At 35.5% G+C, this 20,129-nt stretch overlaps 1 long non-coding RNA gene across 1 annotated transcript in view; it reads right to left on the bottom strand.

Annotated features, from left to right (window-relative positions):
• Window positions 1-20,129, bottom strand: part of LOC143408787 (uncharacterized) — a 161,315-nt gene that overhangs the window by 16,441 nt on the left and 124,745 nt on the right. The window contains exons 4-5 of the long non-coding RNA XR_013092520.1: window positions 15,905-16,056; window positions 432-565 (exon numbers count right to left, since the gene is read on the bottom strand). This is a non-coding gene — a long non-coding RNA (uncharacterized LOC143408787). The remainder of the gene's footprint in view (window positions 1-431; window positions 566-15,904; window positions 16,057-20,129) is intronic.

Here is a 20,129-nt window from a genome sequence, read left to right as displayed (position 1 = left end):
TCTCTAAGTAAATACTCCTACTGAACAGTACCAGGAGCATACAGAGACTACCTCTCTGTGCTGTTGCACAGATGAGAGAAGAAACTACTTCCCAGAACCCCTTGAAGGGTGATGATTTCAAGACTTCTGAACTAACTCAATAGTAAGTAGTTGCATTTTTGTTTTTGTTTTTGTTTTTTTTTTTTGAAAGTGAGTAACTGAATTTTAAACCTTCACACTCTTTCTGGTGAGACCAGGGAATTCTATTTAGCTGTGGCAAATATGAGTCAACAAACATTTGAACATATATTTGGTGCTGTGGGTACACTAAAATGACAAGCTATATGCAAAAGAAGAAAGGCTCTTTTGTATGTAACTGTAACACAAAACAGGATGGAGGCATAGTGGTTACAACTTTTGAGTCACATCTAGAATTTAATTCAGGTACCTACCGTAACTTAACCATGTCACTTTGCATGAGTTGTTCCTCTAGGTTGCAGTTCCTCTGTCTATCAACACGCAGGAGAAGCTGAAAAGCACACATCATGCTTCCCGACATGGAGCAAGAACCAATGAACAGAAGAGGCTGTCGTTGAGTGAAGGAGAGGTAATTAAGACTGAAACCTGGCAAAGAATAGAGGGAAGGCAACCCACTTGCCCCAATTCCCACCTTAATTTCAGGTCAGATTAATAATACAAAATCATTTCTAAACCAAAAACTGCCAGAAACCTAAGCTTATAAATTGTTCACATGAACACATTGAAATGTTTCCCCATTAATAAGATCATTCTCTGGAGAAAAGCTTCCCATTTCGAACACAACATGTATTAGGTTTTGCTATCAGAAAATCCCAAATGTCCAAACATCTAAATTACATCAGTTATAATCTGATTACTCTGAATTCACTTCAACAGCACCAAAACTTGTGTTTTGTCTTTAGGACTTAGGTCAGTACCATGATGAATACCATAAAGAATAATAATCATTGTTCCTCTGGCCTTAGCAACTCTCTTATAACCACTTTGGGGGAATTAATGATTCAGTATGAAATTTCATTCTAAATATACACAGAAAAATACATTCACCCCCTTTTCAAATCTTTTGAATGAATTGACTCTGATTAAAAAGACGAACATAGGTCTGGGGATGTGACTCAGTAGTAGAGTGCTTGCTAGCATGCTCAAGGCCCTGTGTCCAATCCCCACTACTGAAAAAAAAAAATAGACCAACATAAAGAGTAAAATTTAGTCTTATTTAAATACTTACCAAACAATCCTGAGTATATCTGAAGTCTGTGATACCTAGCATCTAATTTTATTGACATTAATGTGAAAACCAAGCAACTTACAACGAAATCATGGAATGACCCTTTAAATCTCTTCTGATTATTCTTTTAGTCAATGCTAAGGAAAATGCAAATTTTATAAAGGTTTGGGTTAAACTAAAATAATATATAAATAATATTGTAATTTATATATAATTTATATGTATTAAAACAGTTTTACTATGTTCTTCAAAATTTATAGAAGGCATGATTATCCTCTTTTACAATAAACCTAAGGCTGCAGGAACAAGGAATTAAGGGCTAGAACCTTGCCAAATGTCTCTATCTTTCTACCTCATTGGTCACTCTAAGTCAGGAAAAAACAGAGCCCTACCAGTACCAATATTTCTTTTCTGGAATTTAAGGAAAATGTTTAAGATTCATATAAAAAGCAAGAAGGTTCAGAAAACACAGATTGCAGTTCCTGCCTCATCCTCTGCCCTTCCATTCATCCCACACACCTACAACCAAAATAGGAAGACAAGGCAGTGCCCTTGCAGGTGCTAAAAGTATTAAGTACTAGTCATCGTGGCATATGTATGTGGAAGTCAAATATATATATATATATAAAATAAATTTAGCAAGTTAAAGAATAATATTTACTGAATGATCTCAACTTTGAAAAAAGGGTCATAATCATACATACATTTAAAAAACAATCTAAAGGATGTTTAAAATTTTTTAATCTGTTTTAATTAGTTATACATGACAGACAGTAGAATGCATTTATGCACTTTGATATGTCATACATAGATGGGATATAATTACTTATTTTTCTAAGTGTACATGTTGTAGAATCATATTGGTCATGAAGTCACATATATACATAAAGTAATAATGTCTGTTTCATTCTACTATCCTTCCTATCCCCACATCCCCTGCCCTCTCCTCCCTTCAATTCCCTCTACCTAATCTAAGGTAACTATACTTCTCTAGGCCCCTCCCCTTATTGTGAATTAGCATCTGCATATTAGAGAAAAAAAATCAGCCTTTGGTTTCTTGGAATTGGCTTATTTCGATAAGCATGATATTCTCCAACTCCATCCCTTTACTGGAAAATGCCATAATTTCATTCTTCTTTATTGCTGGGTAATATTCCATTTTTATATATACCACACTTTCTTTATCCATTCATCTATTGAAGGAAACGTAGGTTGGTTCCATAGTTTAGCTATTGTGAATTGAGCTGCTATGAACATTGGCATGGCTGCATTACTGTGATATGCTGATTTTAAGTCCTTTAGGTTTAGACCAAGGAGTGGGATAGCTGGGTCAAATGATGGTTCCATTCCAAGTTTTCTGAGGAATCTCCATACTGCTTTCCATAGTGGTTGTACCAATTTGCAGTCCCACTAGCAGTGCATGAGGGTACCTTTTCCCCACATCCTTGCCAACATTTATTGTTGCCTGTATTCTTGATATTTGCCATTCTGACAGGAGTGAGATGAAATTTTTGTGTTGTTTTGATTTGCATTTCTCTAATTGCTAGAGATGTTGAACACTTTTTCATATATTTGTTAATCTATTGCATTTCTTCTGTGAAATGTCTGTTTAGCTCCTTAGCCCATTTATTGATTGGGTTATTTGCTTGTGTGTGTGTGTGTGTGTGTGTGTGTGTGTGTGTGTGTGTGTGTGTTAAGTTTTTGGCGTTCTTTATATGTCTTAGAGATTAATGGAGGTGCATGTGGTAAAGATTTTCTCCCAATATGTAGCCTCTCTCCTCACATTATTGATCATTTCCTTTGCTGAGAAGAAGCTTTTTAGTTTGAATCCATCCCACTTATTGATTCTTGATTTTACTTCTTGCACTTTAGAAATCTCATTAAGGAAGTCAGATCCTAGGCAGACATGGTGAAGATTTGGGCTTACTTTTTCTTCTATTAGGCAAAATGTCTCTGTTCTAATGCATAAGTCTTTGTCCAGTTTGAGTTGATTTTTGTGCAGGATGAAAGATAAAGATTTAATTTTATTTTGCTACATATGGAATCGAGTTTTGCCAGCACCATTTGATGAATGGGCTACCTTTTCTCCAGTGAATGTTTCTGGCACCTTTGTCTAGGATGATAAAACATACTTATGTGAGTTTTTCTCTGTGTCCTCTATTTTGTACCATTGGTCTACAAGTTTATTTTGGTGCCAATACCATGCGGTTTTTGTTACTGTAGCACTGTAGTAAAGTTTAAGGTCTGGTATCGTGATGCCTCCTGCTCCACTTTTCTTGCTAAGGATTGCTTTGGCTATTCTGGGTCTCTTATTTTTCCAAATAAATTTTATGATTATTTTTTTCTATTTCTATGAAGAATGTCATTGGGATTTTAATAGGAATTGTATTAAATCTGTATAACTCTTTTGGGAGTATGGCCATTTTGACAATATTAATTCTGCCTATCCAGGAGCATGGGAGATCTTTCCATCTTCTGTGGTTTTCTTCAATTTTTTTCTTCAGTGTTCTCTAGTTTTCATTGTAGGGGGTCTTTCAGCCTCTTTTGTTAGGTAGCATCCCAGCCCCCCCCCACCTTTTTTTTTTTTTTTTTTTTTGAGGCTATTCTGAATGTGGTAGTTTTTCCAATTGCTCTTTCATTGGATTCATTGCTGATGTATAGGAATGCGTTTGATTCATGGGTTTTAATTTTATATCCAGCTACTTTGCTGAATTCATTTATTAGTTTTGGAAGTTTCCTGGTGGAATTTTTTCTTCTAGATACAGAATCACATCATCAGGAAATAGTGATAGTTTGAGTTCTTCTTTACCTATTTGTAAACCTTTAATTTCTTTCTTCTAATTGCTCCGACTAAGGTTTCAAGAATGATGTTGAATAGAAGTGGCGATGGAGGACATCCTTGTCTTATTCCAGTTTTTAGAGGGAATGCCTTCAATTTTTCTCCATTTAGAATGATACTGGCCTTGGGTTTAGCATATATGACTTTTATAATGTTGAGGTAGTTTTTCCCTAGGTTTTCTAGTGTTTTGAACATGAAAGTGTGCTTTTTCTGCATCTATTGAGATAATCATATGATTTTTGTTTTTAAGTCTATTAATTTTATGAATTATGTTTATTGATTTCTGTAGTTGAATCAACCCTGCATCCCTGGGATGAACCCCACTTGATCATGGCGGAGTATCTTTTTAATATGTTTTTGTGTGTAATTTGTCAGAATTTTATTGAGAATTTTTGTATCTATATACATCAGGGATATTGGTCTGAAATTTTCTTTCCTTGATGTGTTTTTGTCTGGTTTTGGTATCAGGATGATATTAGCTTCATAGAATGAGTTTGGAAGGGTTCTCTGCTTTTCTATTTCATGGAATATTTGAGGAGTATTGGTGTTAATTCTTCTTTAAAAGTCATATAGAACTCGGCTGAGAATCCATCTGGTCCGGGGCTTTTCTTGGTTGGTAGGCTTTTGATTGTGTTCTCTATTTCATTAATTGAAATTATCTGTTTAAATTTAGTTTGGGTCATATTTCTCTAGAAATTTGCCAATGTTTTCAATATTTTCTATTTTATTGGAGTATAAATTTTCAAAATAGTTTCTAATGATCTTCTGTATTTCAGACATGTCCATTGTGATAGTTCCTTCTTCATCTTGTATTTTAGTAATTTGAGTTTTCTTTTTCTCTTAGTGTTCAGAAAACACAGGCCTCTCCCTGCCTCATCTGCTGCCCTCCCATCCATCCCATATACCCTTAACCAAAATAAGAAGAAAAGGAAGTGCCCTTGCAGGTACTAAAAGCATTAAGTATTAGTCACCATGGCTTATGTATGGAGAAGTCCAAAAAAAAAAAAAAAAAAAAAAAAAAAAAAATATATATATATATATATATATATATATATATATATATATATGGCAAGTGGCAAGTTAAAGAATAATATGTACTGAATGATCTCAATTTTGCATAAAAAGGTTGTGATTATACACGCATTTAAAAAACAATCTAAAGAATTTTTAATCATAGTCTCCACAGAGAAATGGAGTTTAGGATGGGGAAGACCTTAATTTTTTACTTTATACAATTCAAATGTAACTTGTTTTGTAGGGAATACATGTCACTTTTGTAATAAAAGCAAAATAATGGAAAGAAGCAATGCTGTAAAAGTTAAGGTAGTAGCTGACTTTAGGGAAAATGAGAAATCAGAGCAATATTTGAAAAGAGTCATAAAGGGACTTTGTGTGGGGATCTCAGTATTGTTAATTTTGATCTGAGTAGTGGTTACCTGGTTCATCATTTCATAATACTTTTTTTATTTTCACAAATTTCTTTTGTCATTTTTAAGTAGAGCAGCTCTCTTATGCATAAGAAGTTCATCCCAATAACCCCAGAAGATGCCTAAGATCACAGATAGTACCAAAATGCCATATATACTATACTTTTCCTATATGTGCATTCACAGACTTAATGTCTTTTTCATCTTACTTGAACACTGATTATGCACTGTGGCCATTAACATTTGCAGTTTGAAATAAAACAGCAAAACCTAGCATGAATTTTTTTTCTTCCTCAAAATTTCATAGATAGAAGATTTGTTCTTCCCATATACTTTAGCAACCTCAGCATATTTTTTCTTTCCTTATTAAAAGGAGAACTTTTATTTTTTTGTTTAAAGGAAATACTTTACAGCTTCTCTTGCATACCTGAATCGCCAACAACATAAATCTTGCACATTAGGGCCATCATTAAAGAAAACAAGGGTTAATGGAACGTGAACACCGCAATTCCATGACAATCAATCTGAAAACCAAGAAGCCTACTGATTAACTAACAGGACAGTAGTAAATACAGCTTGGATACACTGGACAGAGGGATGGTAAACATTCCAGATGGGATGGAACTAACTGTGCAAGATATAATCATACTACTCAGAAACGCATGCACTTACAAATTGCTTATTTCAGAAAATTTCCATTTAATATTTTTAAGCCACAGTTGACATTACTAATTGAAACTGGAAGGCAAAATTGCAGACAAGGGAGAACTACTGAATATTTCACTTCACAATAAAACTACTTTAGAACTGAGTCATTCAAACCAGTGACTAATATGGCCAGGTGAATTTTATTTGTTGATTTTGCCACATGGTCCACTATTATTATTGACTTATTCTCTCAAAAGTATTCCAATTTGCCTAATAAACTGCATGATCCCACATAAATAACATACCACATTATCATATTTTTAAAACTGAAAGGAATCTTAGAAGTCAGCCAGGCACAGTGGTTTTCCAATGCCATTCAGAGAACATTTTGAAATGTGTGGTGAAGTTTTTAGCTTCCCAATGCTAAGAAAGCCTGCTAGTAAGTAGCATGTGGTAGCCAAAGAAACTTATCTTCCCACAAAGTATGGAATAAAACAGCAGAAGAGTGATCTTGAAAAATGATATCTTACATTCAAAATGTTAAGTGAATTATCCAGCAGGGCATTCTTAGTAAACGGCAAATCCCATGACTAACACCTAGAGTTCTTTAGAGACCGTGCCTTAACAGCCAGTCTTCTTATGCATCCTGAAACAAACAAACAAAAAAATGACTCTATCTTTTCTTTCCTTCCCTTTTCTCTTTATCTCTTTGTTGTTTTTACCCTTCTCACTTGACTTTCAAACTAAAAGTGCATTCTTTACTTACTAAACATTGACAATGCCACTCAACTTTTGTTTGTAAATCATGGAGGATCCAATTTGACATCAGAAAACAGGACACTGTTTCTTAGCCAAATGCAATAAGTAATTTGAGGGTAGATCACTCTGAAATAACAGATTAAAGACATAAAATCTCATCTCTTTCAACCCCTGCCTTCCCACTCCAGGTTTTCTCCCTCACTACTCTGCCAAGTGCAGTTGCTTATTCCCCAGAATACATGATAGAACATCTGTGGTGACTTCCACTGAGATTTATTTCCCAGATTTTCATTAAAATAGTAACTGAATTGACTCAATAAAATGTTGCTTACCCTAATAAAGCCCTTTAGAGCTTTGCAAATTTGCATTTAATACTCTTTAGTGCCATTACAGCATTAATAATCTGTGCCTAAAGAGCTATAAAAAACTTCACATTTTCTATTTATGTAGGTAGCTTCATAACCTTCCATTTTCATGCAGCTCAGTTTATAACGTACCTTAAATGGAATCACTGACTTAGGGTGAATGACTCTGAGACTTCTTATAATCTATCAGCACTCCCTATACTCCCCCTGGCCTGAAAAAATAATGTGGGAACCTTGGCCTAGATCTATGGCATGGGGCTCCAAGGTTCCCTTAAGTATTAATGACTTCTGATTTGCTTACGTTTCTAATTGCTAATGGACTGAGACTGGAAAAGGGCCAAAAAGAAGTGTCATTTGGGCAATGAATTAACCCAAAGCAGATAGTATCTGCCCCTTGTGGAGAAACTCTTTAGCCAAGACTGAGATCCTTGAAAAACCCAGATGCACTAATGAAGATCCCGGGCCTGTCAATCACAAGACTGATGAACTGTAGCAGGAAATTAAGTACAAGGTAAAGGCTTTCTGGACCCTTTCTTCCCTCTCCTCCTTTGTGCTACCCTTTCTCTCTCTCCCCACCTCCTCCCTCTAATCTCTTTGATAGAAATTAGTATAAAGGAAAAAAAAAAGAAACTTATCTTAAATACAGATTTCAGCTAACTAGTAAAGAAAATATGTGTCCTAAGAATATTTCACAATCAGCTGGAAGATTTGGGAGTAAACTAATGATCAAGAGACCAAAAGGGAGGATTCATTTTGGTATTACCTTTTAGTGCCCAACCCCCCCTCCCCCCCAAAAAAAAAAACAAAAAAGAGTTAATTCAGTAATGGAAGCATAAGAAACAAGGAATTATTTTTAAAAAGAAACTTGAAAAAAGGAAGAAATTATATGATTGTCTTCAAAAGTATATATCTGAGCAAACATGACACAATGAAGGAAAGATCAAGCTTGAATTCAATAATCATTTAAGATGTGGAATCACCAAACCAATAACTTCTATGTCAGAAGATACAGGGTCAATTTACAAATGGCTTTGATCAAATCCTTGTGGGATTTCTTCACATATAGGATAAATAGAAATAGATTCAGCTCATTTCTGGAGCTCTTGTAAATTTAATGCTGAATCCGGGCAAGGACAATAGAGGAGAAGGAATCAGCAATCACATGAGGCTTAGACAACGCAGAGGGGTCCTGGCACAGGAAGAAAAGAATGAACCATAGTTCAGTAAGTGTTTCTAACTCTTTATAGAAACAAAAATAAAATTAAAGCCCCAAATCCCACATGTAAGACCCCCATACTATCTATGAACTTTTTAGACTCTTTTTGAGAGAGATACAAATGCTGCATAAGGGAATTTTTTCCCAATAAGCCTACTTGCAAATTATTTTCATCATCAAAGGACAGAGGAAATCATAATTTAGGCTGAAAAACACAAGTCCATGGTATAATAACAGATGCAGTGATCTATTTCTATTCAAAATCTCTAAAAGAAAATTTAAGGTATTTACTTTGCAAATATACCAAGTTTATATTCTTTGCCTAGTCTCATGTCACTTATTAGAGAAAACCTCATTTTTTTTTAACAAAATGTGTTGGTTTATCACTACCCATTAATTAAAAAATAATATTTATATCTTGTAGAGAATGAAATGACAAACATTCACTGAGATGGAACAGCTTTATCTAGAGTCCTTAGTTTGTTTGCATACACTAGATACTAGAAGAATGTCCTAGAGCAGGAAAAAAACGGCTTTCCACTGAAACATGGCCATCTCAGTTTGGATGGATAGATAGATAGATAGATAAGTGCAGAGAAAGTCAAGTGCATTCTCCAAATAACTACAGAATGAACATGAAAGTTAAAAAACAAAAACAAAAAACAAACAAGCTAGTTTGGCTTTTTTTTTTCAGTTCCTACATTAGCTGTCTGCTCTTTGAAATTTCAAAACTTACTTGGATTCATATTATGCAAAAATGGAAATAATATCAACCTACTTGTTATGGTTTAGATGTGTTGTCCCAAAACATTGTGAGACAATGCAAGAAGGCTTGGAGGAGAAATTACTGGGTTACTGGCCTTTACTTAATCAGTGAATTGATCCCTGGTGGAAATAATTGAATGGTAAGTGGATACAGGTGGGGTGTAGCTGGAAAAAGTGGTTCTTTAGGGGAGTGGCTATAGGGTATCAGGAGAATGGAGTCTGTCTGTCTGATTGTCTGTCTGTCTCTCTCCCCCCCCCACCCCCCCCCCGGCTTATCACCATATGAGCTGCTTCCTTCTACCACACTCTTCTACCATCATGTTCTGCCTCATCTTGAGCCCAGAGGAATGTAGCCAGTCTTCTATGGACTAAGACCCCTGAAACCATGAGCCCTCAAATAACTTTTTTCTCCTCCACAATTCTTCTTGTCAGGTCCTTTAGTCACAATAGTGAAAAAGCTGACTGAAACACTACTTCACTGAGTCTGGGAAGAATATGATAATTTGTAAGATACAGTTGTCTTTCAATACCTACAAGGGATGTATTTCCATGCTGAAATCCATGACGCTCAAGATTTATATAAAATGGTGTGATATCTGCATATAATCTATGAAATCCTTCCATATTTATTAAATTGTCTCCAAATTACATAATGCCTAATACCATGTAATACTAGTTAAATAGTTGTTACACTATATTGCTAACGGAATAACTACATGAAAAAAATCAGTACATTTTCAGTACAGATGTATTTTTGTTCAAATATTTTCAATACACAATTGGCTGAATGCACAGATGTGGGTCTCACCAAAATGGAGAACTGACTAAATGAATAGAGCAATTGATAAACTATGTGAAAACATGAAAATAGCTGGATATGTCTATGATTATATATGAGCATAAAAAGATCTCCACAAATGACCTTCATCTGCACTAAATTAATTCATTTGTGTTGGAGAAAAGATGAATATAAAGGTTCATACAAAATCTAAGCCAAAGTCTAACTTCTGCCCAAAAGTAAGAAATTTTGTTGCCCAAAAATGTGTGTGTGTGCACATGTGTGTATGTGCCTCTCTGTCTCTGTATGCTCATCCAATAAACATCTTTTTTCATCAGAAATATCCCTTGGATGAGATTAAGAGCTATGTGATTCTCAAAGGAAATAGCAAAGAATAATCATTCTTAATAGGCATGGTGAGAGTGATGTAACAGAAGTTATGGGCATAAAACAAAGTAAAGCATTTCCACATTATAATTGACTTTCTGGGTTCATTCATACATAAGACATTCATTGTCTCTTTTCAGCTTTTACACAGATATCCCTAGAAATATAACTTCTTGAGATAGAAGGGCATTTAGACATAATCTCCAACCTCCTGAAAACTGAGTATTTTTCAATCATGGTAGTATGTGTTCCAGTTTTTAATAGGAATCTTTGCATATAGACATGTTTAACCAATGTTTACTCCACTATTGAACAAATTAAAAGCAATCAAGATGGCAAGGACTATGCATTGTCAACATTTGCATTTTCTGCACAATTCAGTACTGTAATTCGATAACAGCATGCTAAAAATATTTCTTGAATAACTAAATGCAATCTGAGTATGTGAATTAAATAGATGGACATACAAGTAGTTATTGCAGACTAAAGCAGAAATAACCAACTCTACCATAGAAGACAGTCAATGCTTGGATTCTCACTATCTTATTTTACCTCTAATTATGATAAGCATTAATGCCGTAGCTCGGCTGGCTGGGCAAAATAACCGGGGGGTGACAAGCAACTTGTGTACATTGATACAACAGGAGTGGGAGCCATTTATTGTAGGACAACAGAGGTATTTATACATTCCACACAGCTTATCTTAATTAACATAAACTAGGTACAGCAGTCAACCAATAAGGAATCTCCACACTTAATGGCTCGCTGGCTCCACCTCACAAACCACTCCCCCTGGCATTTTGCCAGGCGCCATCCAGACTTGTTTACAGACTCTAACACATTAAGGTCCTTAGGTTTATTTCCAAGTTCTAAATATACTCTTTTCTCCTGATCTCAATGTTTTCAGTTAATACCCCTTTCAGCTTAACCAACTCCTAACCAATTGGGAAGGACATTGTCCAATAGGTTGGGTATCTTAGGACACAAATCTCAGAAATGATTCTCAGAGTCAGACTACCCCATGTCGGATAACCAAGATGGTGAGTGAGTCCTGAATTCATTCCTGTTTTGAAGCTTCTTAGGATTGATAGTCTTGTTTCTAAATGCCAAGGGAACCTTGAAGCTCAATAAATTCCAAGTCTTCATTTTGCTAGTCTAGGTCATAGAGTTTAATTTCTACTTTTCTTCTGCTTCTAATATCAGTTTATTGCTATACGGTTCTCTGCAAAGACTAGAACCCTTCCCTAAATGTAGCCTGTTTGGCTGAGCTAGTACACTATCTCTATCTCTTCATCAATTTCTGTGAAGAGACCAAACATGGCCTTTTTCATTTTTAACCATCAGGTCTGCCCCCATATTGAGTGCACTGATCACAGTGCACTATTATAGCACAGTGCACTATTAGAGCAACAAATCCAAAGCTTTTTCCTAGAACTTCCCAGTTCTGTGTCCTCTCCCCACAATTAATTTCACACATGAAAGTGTTTGCCTGAATCTGATTGTCTCTTTGGTTGATGAACATTAGACAGCAGGGTACTCCTGACAGCAATGTCTATCACTCTACAGTTAGTTTTTCACAAGCCCAACAAATTCTTCCCCTTGATAGTCAATGTCAGAGTCTTTACAATGACAAGACCCACCTTGTCCCTGACAACCTGAAAGTTGACCTTTTTGTATCATTGTTATTTAAAGTTCAATGAAAATTTTTGAATTTAGAACACGTATATTTCTTATTTGACTGAAATTAACCATCTTTGGGTTATCATCCTATCCTGTTGTTGGAGCATTCAGTTTTAGCCATTCTGCATCTCTTCATACTTATGACTAAAATAGCAAATTTAACTGTTCAGAAAAATAAAACAGAGGAAGAGCTCAATAAGAAATACTCCAAGATTTAGTATTTATTTTTATTCCAACTGATATTCTAACAGATTTTTTTCACAAAAATACAGATTACCAGATTTTTCGTCCCATACTTATATATATGAAAGTTTCTATTTAATTCATAGAATACTCAAATAGTTTTTACTAAAATAAATGACAGGGAAGAAAAAAACCTTGGTAATATTCATAAAACTTTCCCTGCCAAATTCAAAGAGCTACCCTCCACAGCACTGCACTAAGTTTGAGACTTTTTGCCCTTGTCTGCTGAAATGTAGATATTTATAGTAGAATCAAATGAAGCCATGGTTTCTGAGTCCATAGGGAAAAATCTGCTTTGGGCTCATGTTGAATGTTTTACAGTCTTGATGACTTTTTCTAGAGAAAAGGTGTTTCCTGGACAGGATCAGAGAAGGAATACAAGCAAAAATAGTTTATGATTTGAATTAAGTGGCATAAAGGCAGGTTTATTTCAACCTCCACTTGGCTTTAAATTATACCTAAATAAGTTAGAGCAAATTTTTCATTAGTAAGAGTCTTTACCTCTTGTCCTGACAAATGGTCAATTACACCAATTTGCCATCTGAAAGAGGAATAGTCTCATTAAAAAAAAAAAAAAAAAAAAAAAAAAAAACCTTTCATTTTCTAATTTGTTTATGTGAATAGGACTTAATTTGTCTAATTGAATATGGTCTTGTTCTTTGGGGTAAAGTCTTTTCTCAGTGGATTGTTTTCCAGATTCAAATGGTCAATACTAAATAATGTTATGCCACTCAGGGAACTAAGTTCTACTTAAAATTTTCAACTAACAGATTTTGGCAAGGGTACTGAAAGACCCAGCTGACACATGTTCAAGGTGTTGAGCTAGCCAGATGTGGTGTCAGACAAATTCATAGGAGCTGGTTCTTGTCGGCAATTTCAGCATAAAAGGAATAGTACTAGACTTTTCCTTTGTACCTTGGACTGGGGATATCCAGCCAGTGGATGGGCCATTAGTGTGTGCTTGGCCCATATACTCTGAAGGTTATAGTAGGATGAATAGTGGTCTTCCAAACATATGTCCATCTCCTTCCTAACCCTGAAGTCTGGACATGATATCTTATTTGAAAAAAAAAGGGGGGGGGGATCTTAATAGACACAACAGTCCCCGTTATTTACAACAGGAAACTTTTCAAAATACTCACTGGTTACCTGAAATAGCCAATAGTTCTGAAATCTATGTATAATGTGGTTTTTTCCTATACATATGTACCTAAAGTTTAATTTATAAATTCACACAATTAAAGGTTAACAATAAGTAATAATAATACAATTATAATAATGTACTGTAATAAAGTAATGTGAATGTGTTCTTCTCTCTCTTTCTTTTACTGTCTCTCTTTCTAAATATCTTATAAAATGAGGATTCCTTGGACACAAACACTGTGACCCCACAACAACCAATCTGATAACCAAAAAGGCTACCAAGTGTCTGGCAGACAGGCAGCACATACAGTGGACATGCTGGATGAAAGGATGAGATCCATTCCCAGACAGGACAGAGCGTGAAGTTGCATCACACTTCTTAAAAAGGTGCACAATTGAACATGTGAATTGTTCCTTTTAGACCATGGTTGACCATGGGTAACTCAAACAACAGAAAACGAGACTGCACACAAGGATCTTGTAGGATTCATTTCAGCATCCTGCCATGAGACCATCTGGGAAACACTCAGGTGAGCCCTAAGTCAAAAGTTAAGAGTTCTAATGACACAGAAGAAAAGCCATTTGAAGACAGAGGCAAAGTCCATGGTGGTGTAGCCACAAGCCAAAGAACATCTGGAGCCACCCGAAGCTGGGAGAAGCAAAAGAAACTTTCTGGAGTCTTCAAGGAACTGTGGCCTTGCCAATACTTTCAATTTTTATTTCTAGCCTGCAGAACTGTAAGGAAATCAATTTCTAATGTTTTAAGCCAAAAACAACTTAAATTTTTGTTTATTTTGTTAGGAAAGTATGATGGCAATAATAGGAATCTAATACAAAAAATATAATCTGAAAAATTCTTTTTAAAAAAGAGCCCTCGCCAGGCACAGTGGCACTCACCTGTAATCCCAGCGGTTCGGGAGGCTGAGGCAGGGAGGATTGTGAGTACAAAGCCAGTCTCAGCAATGGTGAGGCACTAAGCAACTCAGTGAGACCCTGTCTCTAAATAAAAGTACAAAAAAGGGCTGGGGATGTGGTTCAGTGGTCGAGTGGCCCTGAGATCAGTCCCTGGAACCAAAAAAAAAAAAAAAAGAGCCCTCAATAAACACTCAGCTCACCAGGAAATTGGGTGTTTTAAATTACCATCATAGGGGGCTGGGGATGTGGCTCAAGTGGTAGCGCGCTCGCCTGGCATGCGTGCGGCCCAGGTTCGATTCTCAGCACCACGTACCAAGATGTTGTGTCCGCCGATAACTAAAAAAAAATAAATATTAAAAAATTCTCTCTCTCTCTCTCTCTCTCTCTCTCTCTCTCTCTCTCTCCTCTCTCACTCTCTCTTTAAAAAAAATACCATCATAGGTATTTCCCTGGGATTTTGGAAATAAAATTCAAACAATAATCAGCTTGTTAAAAACTGGACAAAAAAAAATGATTATAAACACAAAGAGAAGAGATAATACAACTGAGGCAGGTTTATGGAGAAACATAAATAGGATAATTGGCTGGGGTGAAGATAAATGAGCCCAGCAAGGGTTCCATGTCCCTCACCAAGTTACTGTGATGAAAACCTCAAGTCGTTCCAATTCTCATTTGCAAGCATAACCCCCCATGACTGCAATAACCTCGGGGCTTTGCAACCAAATGGTTCTTTCTGACACAACCATTCTAAAACAGCACCAAAGGATTTTTTTGTGGTCAGACTTTATAAGTGAAGCTAGCTGCCCTTAACCATCTCCCATCATAATCAGCCTACCTTGTTCTCCAGAGCAGGACCTTGATGTTTCAAACAAGCATTTAGAAGACACAACGGCATATTCAATGCTGCTATTTAGAGAAGCCCTAGGATTTCCTACAGAATCATGTGTAACAAGATGGGGTGGCCTATCATCCTCGTGAGAATACTAGTAAGTTCTCTCAGTTTCTCAGAGAACTCATTAATGGTACCTCTTACAGGTTATAGAATTCAGAGTATCTATTAATCAAAAATGATGCCTCCTTAAAATTTTTTCAATTAAATTTTATCAGCTTTCCCAATGAAATTATAATTTAGAAGATAATCAAGTACTAGGCATCCAATCCTGTGGGTGTTTCAAGGTCATTTTTATTTCACTTGTAATGACTTGTGCACTGCACTGATTAGCAAACTATCACTCTTCAAAATCACATTTTATATTATACTTGCTTAAAGAAGAATTAATGAAAAATAAAAAGCCATTTGAAAAATTCTTTGGGTTAGGTTGAAATTACAGAATATTATTTTCTCCATAAACAAAGACCCACATAGTTAATATTTAATAGAATTCAGTAGCAAAATAAAGTCTTTTGTTGAAAAAATGTCATTTAATAAAGAATAAAAAATGTTTTGTCACATGTCCTCATCTTGGTTATTGAGAAGCATTAATTATATTTACCATTTTAGTGAACTTCAAGAGGACGAGGTGCTACAAGTGGTTAGCTCACAGCCTGGAAACTGGCATGGGTACATCCCAGTCCTGCCTCCATTCATTGACAGTCATGTGACATGGCACAGATCTTTAATCTCTCTCATCCTCAGTTTTTCCATCTATGAGCAGAGATAAAAAAAAAAAACAGTACTTCAAAAGTTTCCTGGGAAGAACTAATTAGATAACAACACATATAAAATACTTAGAAAGGGACCTGACAATAGTGTCTGCCTATTACACACTGTCTCTATTTCTACTCTGATAATTTTATTCTAAAAAAAATTTCATTCTCTTTGTTAACAGGCAAAATATGAATATAAATATAAAACACAGGAAGGAAATAATAACAAAGGTATTGAACAGTTCAGAGGAATACATTAACAGATGCACCTATAGAGTTAAAAGATCTGCAATGAATTTCTGAGCTTTAAAAAAATTTTTTTCTTTAAAGTACACTTATTATTGGTCCAGTAAACTGGAACAAAGGAAGAAAAAATGTAGCATTTGGGACACCAAAAAAGTGACATCTGGTCACAAAGATGAAAGCTTTGGCAATTCCCCCGTATTAATAAAGGTGGAAATTAATCTCACTAGTCAGTCAGAAGGGTGTTGTTTTCAGTGTGCCCTAAAGTACTGGTCCACTTCCCTTTGCTCCAACATAAATCTCATTCTTAGAATTGTGGGATGACTCCTCAAAATGGAGGAAGCACTGAGTCAAAAGACAGAACAAAATCAGAGTGATCTAGAGATGAATAGCCAAAGAAGATGCAGTCACTCATCAAGCCCAAGTAAATCTAAATGGTGTTGCATTCCGAATCCAGGATAAGGACAAACTGCATGTGTGAACATTTGTGGATTATAGGAGACAATTCTTAGCAAAAGGAAATTCAGAGGCATTAATAGACTTATTAATAGTGTGAGAGTTCTTTCCACCAAATCATGAGAGAACTGGGAAAAGGTTTGGGGAACTTTTAAAGCTCATTTTGAGTCATCGTTGATACAACATAGTGTCAGATCCATGAACTACTAACATCCTTACTATCAAGACTTCCTAAGAAGGAAAGTAGAGGTGGAGAACTTAGAAATGAATTAGGTCAAAGTCTTGAAATCCTGTTGCTACAGGCACATGCAAATGTTTTCATGCCAGGTAATTATCACAAAATCAGCTGTACCTGTCAAGTTCTCCTGATGTCCTATCAAAGAATGTGCCCAGGATTTATGGCATTGATTGATGCAGAGAGGTGATTAGTGTTACTTGGAAGTTTACAAATATGAATAGCAGTTATTTTTTAATCTACAAAGTTAAGCCTGTGCTTCAAAAACTCCTACAAACAGACCACAGACTGAGTCTTTGCCTCGTGCAACCCAATCAGCAGCAATTTGGAGCATGTCTGGGATTCTGAAGATGAAAAGAAAAATGACATAAGTTGGATCTGGTTGCACTGAGTGTAGCCTTTCCCCATATATGTCATTGCAACTGAGATCATATGGGAAGAAATGCTGCCTTAAAGCTTCTCCATTTGTTTAAAGTAAAAAAAATCAAGGATTCTGCTAGAAATATTCATTATCCATGCTTTATATATTTACCCCCCATTATGGATTCATTTCTTATCAAAAATTTTCTATCTCAGAAACAGTGACTACCCCCTTCATCCTTCTCATGGTTGGGAATTCATGTAGTAGAAAAATAAACTGGTCGAACAAGAATTTTACTGCTTTTTATAATATCAGGAATTTTTCTAATTACAAAATAAAATTCCTTGAGAATAGGAGGGTGAAAAATCACCCAACAAAGACTTTCCAGACTTTGAATGCAATCTTATAGGATAGAAAAGACATTCCAGATGATACAAAGAGTCTTGATATGAGGAGGTTGTCTTAGATTGTCTGAATTTTCCTGATTTAATTAAAAGGGTCCCTATAAAGGGGAGGCGATGAGTCAGATTCAAAAAGGGCTAAGTGATGACAGCAGAGAGAGAAATTGGAAGATACTACTCTGACGGCTTTGAAGTTGGAGAGTGGAGCCATCAAAAGGAATGCAGGTGGCCTCTAAGCGGGAAGGTCAGGAAACCAAATCCTCTCTTAGAGATTCCAGAAGGAATGCACTCTGCCAAAAACAGAATGTTAGCTCAGTTTCATCTGCTTTATTTCTCATTTGTAGAACTGTGAGAAATAATTTTGTGTTATTTTGATACACTGAGATTAGAGCTGTTTGTCACATCAGCCATAAGAAACTAATACACTGGGCTAGTTCCAATCTATTGTATTTTTATTCATATCTGTGTATTCATGCATGTAATGAAGGTGGCACACAAACAAGAGCAGACCTTAAGCTTTCCTCTGAGTGAGAGCTGCTCTCTACCAGTTTGTCCTAACCCAAGTAGCACAATCTCATTGAGTAACCTCTTTTTAGCCCAACTAGAGATTACTTAAGGCAACTTAAAAATTTCCTCATAAGGACTTCAATAAGCAATGGGGATGAGTCAAGAACTATTAAACCATGATACAGAAGAATTTTTTACTAAATAAGTAAATGCAGTAAAATTTAAATCATAGAGTAAAATTTAAATCATAGATAAGCATAATATTTAATTAAGCATTTTTTCTAAATCTTTCTTAAGAGACAATTTATAAAATCGTTAGTCATATATGCTTAAGGTAAATAAGTAAGAGCTTTTTAAGTTAAGTAAGCTTCATTTCTATCACTTGGTCCTGGATTATACTCATTCCTCCTGAATTTTGAAATTCCAGAATGAGGATGGAACATCAATCCATACATAATTCTGCCTGTCTAAATTTTGTTCAAGATTCAGAGTTTTACATCTAGGATTTCTTCTATTAAGGACAATATTTATTCTGATTTTCTAGTAGTCATTATATTATTTTATGAGTATTTATTGTCTGGTGTATGTCCTCCTGTTTACAGTGTACACAATTATTAAAAATCCCCACCTTATTTTACATTGAGTGGGTCCAGCAAATGTGTAAAGAGGTAAACATTACCTCCAGGTAAAATAGATCTGCTGAACCTACCTCCTGAAACCAAAAGTAATTCCCTCTCTTTCACTGATGGCTGGAAGGGAGATGCAGAGGGCATCACAAAGGCCATATTCAATGACTTACTGACCAAGCACATTCACCATAAAACAATTCCCTCCTAGAGTGCTTTTTCAAAAGTCTTTACCAATTACTACAAATTTCAATGATGATTTTCTCTAACGTCCTGGTAAGCACAGGTCTCTGGTGTTGCTGCTGAATAATCCCACGCCCATATAGGAGATGCACTGTTCAGCACATCTCCAGGGTGAGATGAGCCAGCAGGTTCTCACAGCCTAGCCTCTGTGGGCTGCAACCCACAGCTTCCTGGCTGAAAAACTAATTTAGGATCATGATATGGAAAGCTTCACCTATGGATATGCTATATGCACTGGGCTCCCTAGAGGCTTTGAGAAAAACATTTCACCTCTTTCAGATGCCTCATAACAACACTTCAGTTTTATTACCGACAGGCTGAAATTCTAATGATGGTCCCATAAGATTATAATGGAGATGTAACATTCCTATCACATGGTAACACTATAACCATCCTGATGTCATAATGCAGTGCATACTCAAGGCACTATAGTGATGCTGTTGTGATAAAACCCACAGTGCTGTCAGTCATATAAAAGTATGACACATATAATCATGTACAGTGCATAATACTGAATGATAATAAATGACTGTTGTTAGTTCATGTATTTATTATACTACATTTTTATTGTTATTTTGTGTATTCCTTCAACATAGAAAAAAATTTTTCCCATATAGAAGTATGTCATGTTACACTGGCAACAGCCTTATCATCTCATGTTTACCAAGATTGCATTAAGAGTGCACATTGAGTGATTGATATATGCTATCTAGGTCTGTTTAAGTACACTCTATAATATGTACACAATAATAAAATTACCTAATCGTGCACTTCTAAGCAACACATAGATTGTAAATTGATGAAGAAATTTTTCTTAGATAATTTTTATATTCCCTTCTGACTCTAATGTTTTATGAATCTCTTGAAATGAGACACTAATGTGTATAAGTCTAGAATCCCTTAATTCTATACCTATGCATAACATTTTTAATACTATGTAAGTTGTTGCATCAATTCAGGATCCTGCTTTCTCCTCTTAGGCACATAGAGCAAAAACTC

Source organism: Callospermophilus lateralis, chromosome 10 (genome assembly GCF_048772815.1).
Source record: "Callospermophilus lateralis isolate mCalLat2 chromosome 10, mCalLat2.hap1, whole genome shotgun sequence".
NCBI classification, from domain to species: Eukaryota; Metazoa; Chordata; class Mammalia; order Rodentia; family Sciuridae; genus Callospermophilus; species Callospermophilus lateralis.
Note: the sequence above shows the minus strand (reverse complement) of the source record. Positions and strands in the feature narration are given on the sequence as shown.